Source organism: Oncorhynchus masou, unplaced genomic scaffold (genome assembly GCF_036934945.1).
Source record: "Oncorhynchus masou masou isolate Uvic2021 unplaced genomic scaffold, UVic_Omas_1.1 unplaced_scaffold_4247, whole genome shotgun sequence".
Lineage (NCBI taxonomy): Eukaryota > Metazoa > Chordata > Actinopteri > Salmoniformes > Salmonidae > Oncorhynchus > Oncorhynchus masou.
Window position 1 is genome coordinate 16,459 of NW_027010643.1, and position 13,478 is coordinate 29,936.

At 43.6% G+C, this 13,478-nt stretch overlaps 4 non-coding genes across 4 annotated transcripts; all 4 read left to right on the forward strand.

Annotated features, from left to right (window-relative positions):
• Nucleotides 1-385: 385 nt before the first annotated feature.
• On the forward strand, nucleotides 386-457 carry trnap-ugg (transfer RNA proline (anticodon UGG)). Its single transcript has one exon. It is a non-coding gene; the product is annotated as a tRNA-Pro (tRNA).
• Nucleotides 458-2,914: 2,457 nt separating this feature from the next.
• trnap-agg (transfer RNA proline (anticodon AGG)) lies at nucleotides 2,915-2,986 on the forward strand. The gene has a single exon. It is a non-coding gene; the product is annotated as a tRNA-Pro (tRNA).
• Nucleotides 2,987-5,600: 2,614 nt separating this feature from the next.
• Nucleotides 5,601-5,672, forward strand: trnap-ugg (transfer RNA proline (anticodon UGG)). Its single transcript has one exon. It is a non-coding gene; the product is annotated as a tRNA-Pro (tRNA).
• Nucleotides 5,673-8,087: 2,415 nt separating this feature from the next.
• trnap-agg (transfer RNA proline (anticodon AGG)) lies at nucleotides 8,088-8,159 on the forward strand. Its single transcript has one exon. It is a non-coding gene; the product is annotated as a tRNA-Pro (tRNA).
• Nucleotides 8,160-13,478: the final 5,319 nt, after the last annotated feature.

The following is a 13,478-nucleotide window of genomic DNA, read 5'->3' on the forward strand; positions in this document are numbered from 1 at the left end:
AATGGTCGGGACAGCCCTTATGACCTATGGCAAAGGGGTCAGGTAAAATGTTCTGGAATATGTTAAGATATGGTTATAGTTCTACTGGATATTTCAGCTCTTTTGTGTTGAATATGCCTTGGACAATATATTATTGAGTTATATATCAGAGGAAATGTATACCATACGTAATATGATATATGGCCTCGTATAACTGACAAATGTAATGTTTTCTCCATGTCAGAACTTTACTGGAGTGATGATGCAGTACACATCATCACCAGTAGAGGTGAGTAAAGTAACAAAGTTTCACTAAGGACACGCCTCAGATTTCACACACACCTGACATCAGTGACAGTGCAGATGGGAGCAAACTTATAGTCTGTGTTTACCTTTCTTTCAACAAGGCTCGTTGGTCTAGGGGTATGATTCTCGCTTTGGGTGCGAGAGGTCCCGGGTTCAAATCCCGGACGAGCCCTTCTTTTCTGAACACTACAGGCTTGTTGTACTGTCCAAGATAATCATTGTCTACTTGGGAAAGTGGAGATGACTGTGCATATTCAGCATAAACAGTGACATTGATTCATGTGTAGGTTTCTATAACAAACAGCAGGCTCACAGGATACCAATGTCGTCTATACTTGTATTATGAGAACGAGCCGAACGACTGGTCGTATAACTGACAAGCCTCATTAGATAAATACAGGTTGTCGAAAGTGTTCCACAGGGATGCTGTTCCATGTTGACTCCAATGCAGTTGTGTGTTTTCTCTGAGAGCTGGTCTCTCTAGGAACCTTCTGATGTCGAGTTGAGTGCTGTACCCATCCATCATGTTGCCATGGTTGGTCACAGTTGTGTCAAGTTGGTTGGATGTCCTTTGGGTGGCGGACCATTCTTGACACACACGGGAAACTGTTGAGAGTGAACAAAACAGCAGCATTGCAGTTCTTGACACACTCAGACCGGCACCTACTATCATAACCCATTCAAAGGCACTTCAATATTTTGTCTTGTCCATTCACCTTCTGAATGGCACTTATATAGAATAAGTCTCAAGACTTAAAAATCCTCCTTTAACCACCTGTCTCCTCCCCTTCATCTACACTGATTGAACTGAATTTAACAGGTGACATCAATACGGGATGATAGACTTCAGCTGGATTCACCTGATCAGTCTATGTCATGGAAAGAGCAGGTGTTCATAATGTTTTGTGCCCTCGGTGTATGTAAAACTCACCCAAAAGTGTCAGTTACCACTAGAGAGTGGTAAGGAGAGTCTAATAGCCAAAACCTGCCACATCACAGATTCTGGAAGTTAACTCACAGGCTGATGAGGAGAAGGGGATGGGAAAAGTGTAACGATCGGGTGGGTTTCCCTAAGCAGGATTGTTGGTTTAAGGGTATGCTTCTCACTTAGGGTGTGAGTAGTCCTGGGTTCAAATCCCAGATGAGCCCAGCTTTTGAGAAAATATGTGATCGATGTATTTAGGGTTGTCCTAAGTGAGTTAGTATATTGAAAGATCACAAACAAAGTGGGGAGAAAAATCTTACCAATAGGAAAAAGGTAGACTGTAAGTAGCAAATATGGATATCTGTAGGCCCTTTGGTAAAACAGAGATATAAAACAATATCCAGTCAGTATGGAATATAATGTACAGTGTCGTAATGTCAACGAGTGACTTTGAATTGTGTGACAGACAGTAATATAGATACATCAACTAGAATCTTCTCTAAATTGCCCATGCTTCAAAATGGATCCTGCATTATCCTTACATACAGTATATAATACTGAACTGCACCTACCAGTGAAAGACCTGTGAGAGATCCATCAAACACGTTACTCCCATAGGACATATATCCTTTCCAGCCAAATGCTACCACCTTCAGCGCCATCTCCAGCAGGTAGTAAAGGATGAAGAAACAGTTGATTGTCTGAAAAAACAGATCAGTGGGGGCTGCTGAGGGGAGGACGGTTCATAATAATGGCTGGAACGGAGCGAATGGAACGGCATCAAACCATCTGCTTGATGTATTTGATACCATTCCACGGATTCCCCTCCAGTCATTACCACGGGCCGGTCCTCCCCAATTAAGGTGCCACCAACCTCCTGTGACAGAGATACATATAAATTCTGTGAATTGCACGGAGCTATTGACATAAACTGTGCAAGACCCATACCTGCTATACATGAGTCATTCATGTCGGCAGTGCACTGCAGGCACAGTAGCTAATGTCTGCTTGTAACTACTACTTGTAGTACATTTTACGTTCAAATGGCCTTAAATGTTGAGCCTCTAAATAGAGGTTGTCTCGTTCAGAGATTCTACTCACAGTCAATCACCAGGAGAATCTAGAGGAACACTGATGATGCTTAGATGAATATACAATAGACTTAATACATGCACATACCATGCATGACCTTTGACCTTACACGTTTTCAAAAAATAAAATGTATACAATGCAGCCCCATAAATTCTGAAGAAATACTCATTTTGAGACCAGAGACATCAAATGCAGAGAAGGTGAACAAAATGGGTCAGGGCCTATTTCTACTGCCTTTCCAATCGACTCTAATGATGATCAATAACAGAGATAAGTAGAGGACTTATATTATCTCCATTTTAAAGTAGTCAATTGTCTTCTCCTTCATTGACTGATTACTCCCAACTCATAGGAAAACCCACCCAGTTGACTACTTTAAAATGGTGGAAGCCCTCAATTGCAATGTCCTTTCCAAAATGCGTTATGTCCATGATGAGTCCTCCATCTGTTTCCATTTGATCCAACATGTCTGTGTTTGTATAGAGTCTAGAATAGCCACTAGGTGGCCGTCTCTGAGCAGTTTTACTGAGCATGCAACATTAACTGGAGAGGAATTCCATATGCACGTGGAATGCAGTCCAATTTAAACTCTTGGTTGTTGAACCTATGACAGGCTCGTTGGTCTAGGGGTATGATTCTCGCTTAGGGTGCGAGAGGTCCCGGGTTCAAATCCCGGACGAGCCCTCCTTTTAAGTTGTCAAGCAACTTACAGTATGAACAGGCCAACATAGAGTGTACAAAGCACAGTAGTGTACATTCACTAAAGCATCTCTATCAACAATATTACTGTGAATAAGTAGCCTGGAATCTTAACTCATAAGCTCAGTTTCAGTATTGTTATGGTGAAACAAAGCATGTCAGTTAGGATTCCAGGCTAGTATCATAACTAAGAGCTGTTAGGATCAAGCAGAAACACAAACATCTATGTTAATTCATTAAATATTGTGACATTGTGAACTTGTGACATAGTGCAGGAACTTAGACGAGTACTCAGGCAATGGAGGATGCTACAGAGGGAAACAATGACTTCAATCTGCTGTTCAGTCTCCTTTCACAATAACTTTTCAGGTTTGCTTCTGTCCAAATGTTTGCTTCCGTTGCAAATGCAAGCACAAAGGAAAATGGTGAAAGTCTGCTTGGAGTTAGACTGACAGTCTGCCAACTGCATAGTTTTGAAGAAATGAACATTGTCGTAGAGATTAAATATAAATACCTGTTTGATCCTGTCCTTGTCCAGCTCATCAAACAGTCTCTGGAAGGCCTCCTTGGGGATGAAGCCACTGGATGACTGAGACGCTTTCTGAGGAAATTACACTTTTTGAATCTTTTGACGTACCAAAAGTGTTCACAATTCAGAGGTGTGGCCATGTACATATATAACTTCATAAAACAGAGCGTTGTTTAACGCTATGTATTACAGTATGTTGTTTCAGGTAAGGAGGGAACCATCTCACCTTCATGATGGCATCTCTGTAATAACCTGTTGTATGTTAATAAACTAAACACCACAAAGGGGTCCTGTCTTACACGGTAACATCCTCAGAGAAGGTAGGATCCTGGCTCTGACAGTGCAGCAGCTCAAAAGCTGTCCTGACGCCCAGATGTCAGGGCAGCTATGGAACCCTGACCAGTGATGATTATTTGACCACGCTGGCCATCTATGAACGTTTGAACATCTTGAACTGTTCTGAGGACAAAAAGGGGTGCAACTCAATATTAGGAACATGCCTGAGATGAGAAGCAAGTTCGGGGAGTCAACATTTTAAACAGGAACAAACAGGTAACAATAGAGACACAACTTCGGCACAGCAGGTAAAAAAACACATATGGCAATCAATGTTGAACGACCAGACCCCATCAATGCAATCAGCCTTGTCTCAGGATGGTAAGTTGGTGGTTGAAGATATCCCTCTAGTGGTGTGGGGGCTGTGCTTTGGCAAAGTGGGTGGGGTTATATCCTTCCTGTTTGGCCCTGTCCGGGGGTGTCCTCAGATGGGGCCACAGTGTCTCCTGGCCCCTCCTGTCTCAGCCTCCAGTATTTATGCTGCAGTGGTTTATGTGTCGGGGGGCTAGGGTCAGTTTGTTATATCTGGAGTACTTCTCCTGTCCTATTCGGTGTCCTGCGTGAATTTAAGTGTGCTCTCTCTAATTCTCTCTTTCTCTCTTTCTTTCTCTCTCTCGGAGGACCTGAGCCCTAGGACCATGCCTCTGGACTACCTGACATGATGACTCCTTGCTGTCCCCAGTCCACCTGGCCGTGCTGCTGCTCCAGTTTCAACTGTTCTGCCTTATTATTATTGGACCATGCTGGTCATTTATGAACATTTGAACATCTTGGCCATGTTCTGTTATAATCTCCACCCGGCACAGCCAGAAGAGGACTGGCCACCCCACATAGCCTGGTTCCTCTCTCGGTTTCTTCCTAGGTTTTGGCCTTTCTAGGGAGTTTTTCCTAGCCACCGTGCTTCTATACCTGCATTGCTTGCTGTTTGGGATTTTAGGCTGGGTTTCTGTACAGCACTTTGAGATATCAGCTGATGTACGAAGGGCTATGTAAACACATATGATTTGATTTGATTTGGGGAGCCTGACGCCCTCGAACGTAGGGTTCCTATGTAGGGTTCCTATGCGTTTTGTTGTTCTGATAGTGCTTTACATGTGGTGGTGTGTCACTCTTGTTGTGATGTGTGTGTCATCCTATGTTTATATTGTATTTAAAAAAAAAATCCCAGTCCCCTGTCCCCGTAGGAGGCCTTTTGCCTTTTGGTAGGCTGTCATTGTAAATAATAATTTATTCTTAACTGACTTGCCTAGTTAAATAAAGGTTAAATAAAATACATTTAAAAAAATCCAAACAAATTTGGGCAATTATTTGTTACTCATTCGCTGAAGACTACAATAAGCAACACATAAAATGGTCGGGACAGCCCTTATGACCTATGGCAAAGGGGTCAAGAAAAGTGTTCTGGAATATGTTAAGGTATGGTTATAGTTCTAATGGATATTTCAGCTCTTTTGTGTTGAATATGCCTTGGACAATATATTATTGAGTTATATATCAGAGGAAATATATACAATATATAATACGATATATGGCCTCGTATAACTGACAAATGTAATGTTTTCTACAGGTCAGAACTTTACTGGAGTGATGATGCAGTACACATAATCACCAGTAGAGGTGAGTAAAGTAACAAAGGTTCACTAAGGACACGCCTCAGATTTCACACACGCCTGACATCAGTGACAGGGCAGATGGGAGCAAACTTATAGTCTGTGTTTACCATTCTTTCAACAAGGCTCGTTGGTCTAGGGGTATGATTCTCGCTTTGGGTGCGAGAGGTCCCGGGTTCAAATCCCGGACGAGCCCTTCTTTTCTGAAGACTACAGGCTTGTTGTACTGTCCAAGATAATCATTGTCTACTTGGGAAAGTGGAGATGACTGTGCATATTCAGCAGAAACAGTGACATTCAGTCATGTGTAGGTTTCTATAACAAATAGCAGGCTCACAGGATACCAATGTCGTCTATACTTGTATTATGAGAACAAGCTGAATGACTGGTCGTATAACTGACAAGTCTAATTAGATAAATACAGGTTGTCGAAAGTGTTCCACAGGGATGCTGTCCCATGTTGACTCCAATGCAGTTGTGTGTTTTCTCTGAGAGCTGGTCTCTCTAGGAACCTTCTGATGTCGAGTTGAGTGCTGTACCCATCCATCATGTTGCCATGGTTGGTCACAGTTGTGTCAAGTTGGTTGGATGTCCTTTGGGTGGCGGACCATTGTTGACACACGGGAAACTGTTGAGAGTGAACAAAACAGCAGCATTGCAGTTCTTGACACAATCAGACCGGTGCGCCTGGCACCTACTACCATACCCCATTCAAAGGCACTTCAATATTTTGTCTTGTCCATTCACCCTCTGAATGGCACACATACAGAATACGTCTCAAGACTTAAAAATCCTCTTTTAACCTGTCTCCTCCCCTTCATCTACACTGATTGAACTGAATTTAACAGGTGACATCAATATGGGATGATAGACTTCAGCTGGATTCAACAGATCAGTTTATGTCATGGAAAGAGCAGGTGTTCATAATGTTTTGTAAACACAGACTATTTATTTACATTTATGTAACTTTTATTTAACTAGGCAAGTCAGTTCAGAACAAATTCTTATTTATAATGACGGCCTACCCTGGCCAAACTCGGACGACGCTGGGCCAATTGTGCACCGCCCAATGCGACTCCCAATCACGGCCGGATGTGATACAAATCCCGGACGAGAACCTCCTTTTAAGAAGTCAAATGACTTACAGACTACACATAGTCCACATGACAGACTACATACAGTCTATGACAGACTTGGTAAGTCTATGTCATGGAAGGAGCAGGTGTTCCTAATGTTTTGTACCCTCGGTGTATGTAAAACTCACCCAAAAGTGTCAGTTACCATTAGAGAGTGGTAAGGAGAGTCTAATAGCCAAAACCTGCCACATCACAGATTCTGGAAGTTAACTCACAGGCTGATGAGGAGAAGGGATGGGGAAAAGGTAACGATCGGTTGGTTTCCCTAAGCAGGCTTGTTGGTTTAAGGGTATGCTTCTCACTTAGGGTGTGAGTAGTCCTGGGTTTAAATCCCAGATGAGCCCACTTTTTGAGAAAATATGTGATAGATTTATTTAGGGTTGTCCTAGGTGAGTTAGTATATTGAAAGATCACAAACAAAGTGGGGAGAAAAATCTTGCCAATAGGAAAAAGGTAGACTGTAAGTAGCAAATGTGGATATCTGTAGGCCCTTTGGTAAAACAGAGATATAAAACAATATCCAGTCAGTATGGAATATAATGTACAGTGTCGTAATGTCAACGAGTGACTTTGAATTGTGTGACAGACGGTAATATAGATACATCAACTAGACTCTTCTCTAAATTGCCCATGCTTCAAAACGGATCCTGCATTATCCTTACATACAGTATATAATACTGAACTGCACCTACCAGTGAAAGACCTGTGAGAGATCCATCAAACACGTTACTCCCATAGGACATATATCCTGTCCAGCCAAATGCTACCACCTTCAGCGCCATCTCCAGCAGGTAGTAAAGGATGAAGAAACAGTTGATTGTCTGAAAAAACAGATCAGTGGGGGCTGCTGAGGGGAGGACAGTTCATAATAATGGCTGGAACGGAGCAAATGGAATGGCATCAAACCATCTGCTTGATGAATTTGATACCTTTCCACCAGATTCCCTTCCAGTCATTACCACGGGCAGGGTCCTCCCAATTAGGTGCCACCAACCTCCTGTGACAGAGATACATATAAAGTCTGTGAATTGCATGGAGCTATTGACATAAACTGTGCAAGACCCATACCTGCTATACATTAGTCATTCATGTCGGCAGTGCACTGCAGACACAGTAACTAATGTCTACTTGTAACTACTACTTGTAGTACATTTTACGTTCAAATGGTCTTAAATGTTGAGCCTCTAAATAGTAGTTGTCTCGTTCAGAGAGATTCTTCTCACAGTCAATCACCAGGAGATTCTAGAGTAACATTGATGACGCTTCGATGCATATACAGAAGACTTAATACATGCATATACAGTAGACATAATACATGCATATACCGTACTGTGTTTGTGCAGAGTGTAGAATAGCCACTAGGTGGCAGTGTCTGAGCAGTTTTACTGAGCATGCAACAGCATCAACTTGAGAGGAATTCCATATGCACGTGGCATGCAATGGAATTTAAACTCTTGGTTGTTAACTGTTTGACAGGCTCGTTGGTCTAGGGGTATGATTCTCGCTTAGGGTGCGAGAGGTCCCGGGTTCAAATCCCGGACGAGCCCTCCTTTTAAGTTGTCAAGCAACTTACAGTATGAACAAGCATCTCTATCAACAATATTACTGTGAATAAGTAGCCTGGAATCTTAACTCATAAGCTCTGTTTCAAAATTGTTATGGTGAAACAAAGCATGTCAGTTAGGATTCCAGGCTAGTATCATAACTAAGAGCTGTTAGGATCAAGCAGAAAAACAAATATCTAAGTTAATACGTGAAATATTGTGACATTGTGAACTTGTGACATAGTGAACTCACACAGATACAGATAACATTGGCCAGGGGCAAGTTCCCCACCACAGTGACCACACGTTCCCCACCACAGTGACCACACGTTCCCCACCACAGTGACCACACGTTCCCCACCACAGTGACCACACGTTCCCCACCACAGTGACCACACGTTCCCCACCACAGTGACCACACGTTCCCCACCACAGTGACCACACGTTCCCCACCAGAGTTACATAATGCTGACTGAAGATAAACTGAACCTTGTGCAGGAACTTAGACGAGTACTCAGGCAATGGAGGATGCTACAGAGGGAAACAATGACTTCAATCTGCTGTTCAGTCTCCTTTCACAATAACTTTTCAGGTTTGCTTCTGTCCAAATGTTTGCTTCCGTTGCAAATGCAAGCACAAAGGAAAATGATGAAAGTCTGCTTGGAGTTAGACTGACAGTCTGCCAACTGCATAGTTTTGAAGAAATGAACATTGTCGTAGAGATGAAATATAAATACCTGTTTGATACTGTCCTTGTCCAGCTCATCAAACAGTCTCTGGAAGGCCTCCCTGGGGATGAAGCCACTGGATGACTGAGACGCTTTCTGAGGAAATTACACTTTTTGAATCTTTTGACGTACCAAAAGTGTTCACAATTCAGAGGTGTGGCCATGTACATATATAACTTCATAAAACAGAGCGTTGTTTAACGCTATGTATTCCAGTATGTTGTTTCAGGTAAGGAGGGAACCATCTCACCTTCATGATGGCATCTCTGTAATAACCTGTTGTATGTTAATAAACTAAACACCACAAAGGGGTCCTGTCTTACACGGTAACATCCTCAGAGAAGGTAGGATCCTGGCTCTGACAGTGCAGCAGCTCAAAAGCTGTCCTGACGCCCAGATGTCTCCTCAGGATGGATGTCTGGATTGACATCTGCTAAATAAAGGGTTATCAATCAATAACATTTATTTACAAAGCTCTTCTTACATCAGCAGATGTCACAAAGTGCTGTACAGAATCTCGGCCTAAAACCCCAAACAGCAAGCAATGCAGGTGTAGAAGCACGGTGGCTCGTTAAAACTCAGTCCAGACACAGCGTTCGGTCCCGCTCCATGGGAGGAGATATCTTCTGCGCCAGCCCAGACCAGGCACAACGGTCAACTCAGCTCCATGTCCGGAGCCTTCTTCAGCGCCGGTGCCCATAAGGAATGTAAACAAATGTACTATAATAGTGTTGATAAACAAAGTAATGTACAGAAACTGTATTTCAAAAAGCAGCTCATGGTGGAAAATAACATGTTATTCCTTCATGTACAGCATCTTCGTTGAGGACCACAACCTGTTGAATGTACAGCTCCTCATATGTGTGAAGGGAAACATGTAGAGAACATAGGCTTAATTGAATGATCTTACTCTTTGTATGTGTGTGAGAGAGAGAGAGAGAGCGAGCGATTTTGAAGAACTTACCATGTCCCTGTGTCCCCCAATAGAAAGGTGTTTCTTTTGGAGCCCTGTAATTGTCTGTTCCAGAATGAACCCCCCCTAAGAACCAGGGGGAAACTCTCCATCATCACCACAATGTTGCTCAACAAGTTAATATCAGGAGACTAAGAAAATAAAGGAAAGGAACGCTTACATTTTTCTCCATCCTTAAATCTTCTCAGCGAGTTCATTTTCATAATCTACACACATCTCACTTAAATGTAGGGTTCCTATGCCTTTTGTTGTTCTGATAGTGCTTTTCATGTGGTGGTGTGTCACTCTTGTTGTGATGTGTGTGTCATCCTATGTTTATATTGTATTTATTTTTTAAATCCCAGTCCCCTGTCCCCGCAGGAGGCCTTTTGCCTTTTGGTAGGCCGTCATTATAAATAATAATTTATTCTTAACTGACTTCCCTAGTTAAATAAAGGTTAAATAAAATACATTTTAAAAAATTCTAATAAATTCTGACAATTATTTGTTACTCATTCGCTGAAGACTACAATAAGCAACACATAAAATGGTCGGGACATGAGAAACTGTAACAAGCGTCTACCACAGAGTTGGTTCATCTGGCCAGTTTTCAATCCAAATATGAAATGTTTTTCTTTGTTGGGAAATAAACTACCGTCATTGGGACACACTTCTATGGACATGAACAGTACATTGCCCAGTGACTAACCAGTGAAACTGTCACGTTCGTCTTGGTATTTGTGGCTCAGTCGGTAGAGCATGGCGCTTGCAACGCCAAGCGTCGTGGGTTCGATTCCCGCTGGGGCCACCCATATGTAAAAGTAGTGGCCCCAGCCGACTTGTAAGTCGCTTTGGACAAAAGCGTCTGCTAAATGGGATATATACCAAGGCGCAGCGTACGTAGACTTCCACATGTTTATTAAATGAAACTCTCAAAAACAATAAACGGCCAATGAAACGTGCAGCAAATGCAGTGCCTCCGCTCCCAAAGTTGCGGACTCCGGCCGCAAAACCTGACTCTATAGAGGAAGGTCCGGGTGGGCGTCTAGCGTCGGTGAAGTACCCACTCCGCTCGTGGATTTGCCAGCATCGGTGGCAGCTCTGGTGCAGGATTTTGCCCCCACCCAGACGACGTGTCCAGCCATGGAACAGGGTAGAACGCCGTGCTTGGACTGGGCATTGGCGCAGAAGAGGGCCCCGGCTATGGAGCTGGGTTGTACGCCGCACCAGCGACGAAGAAGGCTCCGGCCATGGAACTGATTTGACCGTCGTGCCGGGTCTGGGCCGACGCAGAGAAGGGCTCCTGCCATGGAGCTGGACTGGACACCGTGCTCGGACTGGGACTTATTAAGCCCTTTTAACATCAGCAGACAGCTGTTGTCACAAAGTGATTTACAGTAACCCGGCCTAGTATACAGTATATAACCTGTATGAAATCGGGTCTATTCCTTTCATATCTGAAATGACAAACTTGGCAACAGAACGGAGAGTTCCATATGGCCATAATACCAGGGCACACTTCCTGTGTGTTGACAGATAATGTAATCAAGTGCAGTGGCTGCTGAGATAGCTCAGGTCTGCAATAAGGCCCAGCGCATACTGCGGCCAATCATCAACTCAATTCATTAACACTAATGGCAGGACTAAAACACAGAGCAAAGCAATAGCAAAGCCCACCTACAATGTCATGAATGCCAAGTGAAAAGGATAGCTAAAGCCTGTTCAGGGGCAGACCCAAAAACACAAAGCCAAAATAAAGCCAAAGCTAAAACCTGTTCTAAAACCACTGGTGTTCCTGGTCCTACCTGAACATCAGATGGATGGTGGTGTCATGACGTGGCCCTCTTTGGGTACAGCTTAGCACCACCCCCTCTCTGTTTTACCATTTTTCTCTTCCCCTACAATCAGGCTCTATTAGGCAGGTCATAAAATCCTAGAGGAGTTTCTCTCCTCATGGCCAGAGTATAGAGAGAGTGAGTTTCATAGGAGAATAAAGAAACCTCTTCCACATCACAGAACTTGAGAACTTGTCACGCCTTGGTCATTGTATTTTGTGTTTTCGTTATATATTTGTTCAGGCCAGTGTGTGACATGGGTTTATTGTGTTGTCGTATTGGGGTTTTTGTAGGCATTGGGATTGTGGTTGATTAGGGCTGTGTCTAGTTTAGGCTTGGCTGCCTGAGGCGGTTCTCAATCAGAGTCAGGTGATTCTTGTTGTCTCTGATGGGGAACCGTATTTAGGTAGCCTGGGTTTCACTTTGTATTTCGTGGGTGATTGTTCCTGTCTCTGTGTAGTGTTCACCAGATAGGCTGTAATTAGTTTTCACGTTCCGTTTGTTGTTTTGTATTTATTTAAGTTATTTCATGTATCGCTATCTTCTTCATTAAAGACATGAGTAACCACCACGCTGCATTCGGTCCGACTCTTTCAACAAACGAAGAACGCCGTTACAGAACTGAACAATTTCCATGTTTTGGAGAATGTGTACACGGTCGGGGATGAATCCAGCTACAACCAGTCCATTTCGTTTAATGTTTGTGAAACTCATGAGAGACAATACAGCCACATTACCATAACTCTGTTATACAAGAGTCTCAGTTGGGAGGCTTGCGTCTCATTGTTGTATAAAATAATAGTAAGATTAAACTATTTGTGAAATTATGCAGCTGGAGGCAGGGCTTTCCTATAGAGCTCCATTTTTTATGGAATTGTCTGCCTACCCATGAGAGACGCAAACTCGGTCTCAACCTTTAAGTCTTTACTGAAGACTCATCTCTTCAGTGGGTCATATGATTAAGTGTAGTCTGGCCCAGGAGTGTGAAGGTGAACAGAAAGGCACTGGAGCAACAACGCCCTTGCTGTCTCTGCCTGGTCGGTTCCCATCTTTCCACTGGGATTCTCTGTCTCTAACCCTATTACAGGGGCTGAGTCACTGGCTTACTGGTGCTCTTTCTTTCCGTCCCTAGGAATGGTACGTCACTTGAGTGGGTTGAGTCACTAATGTGATCTTCTATCTGGGTTGGCGCCCCCTTGGGTTGTGCCGTGCGGAGATCTTTAGGGCTTACTGCCTTTGCCTCAGGATGGTAAGTTGGTGGTTGAAGATATCCCTCTAGTGGTGTGGGGGCCGTGCTTTGGCAAAGTGGATAGGATTATAGCCTTCCCTGTTTGGCCCTGTCCGGGGGTATCATCCGATGGGGCCACAGTGTCTCCTGACCCCTCCTGTCTCAGCCTCCAGCATTTATGCTGCAGTAGTTTGTCGTGGGGCTAGGGTCAGTTTGTTATATCTAGAGTATTTCTCCTGTCTTATCCAGTGTCCTGTGTGAATTTAAGTATGCTCTGTCTAAATTCTCTTTCTCTCTTTCTTTCTCTCTCTCTCGGAGGACCTGAGCCCTCGGACCATGCCTCTGGACTACCTGACATGATGACCTTTGCTGTGCCCAGTCCATCTGGCCATGCTGCTGATCCAGTTTCAACTGTTCACCTGCGCTCCTGGAACCCTGACCTTTTCACCAGGCATGCTACCTTGTCGCAAGGCGGCTGATCCAGTTTCAACTGTTCTGCCTGCGGCTATGGAACCCTGACCTTTTCACCGGAAATGCTACCTTGTCGTGCTGCTTCAGTTTCAACTGTTCTGCCTGCGG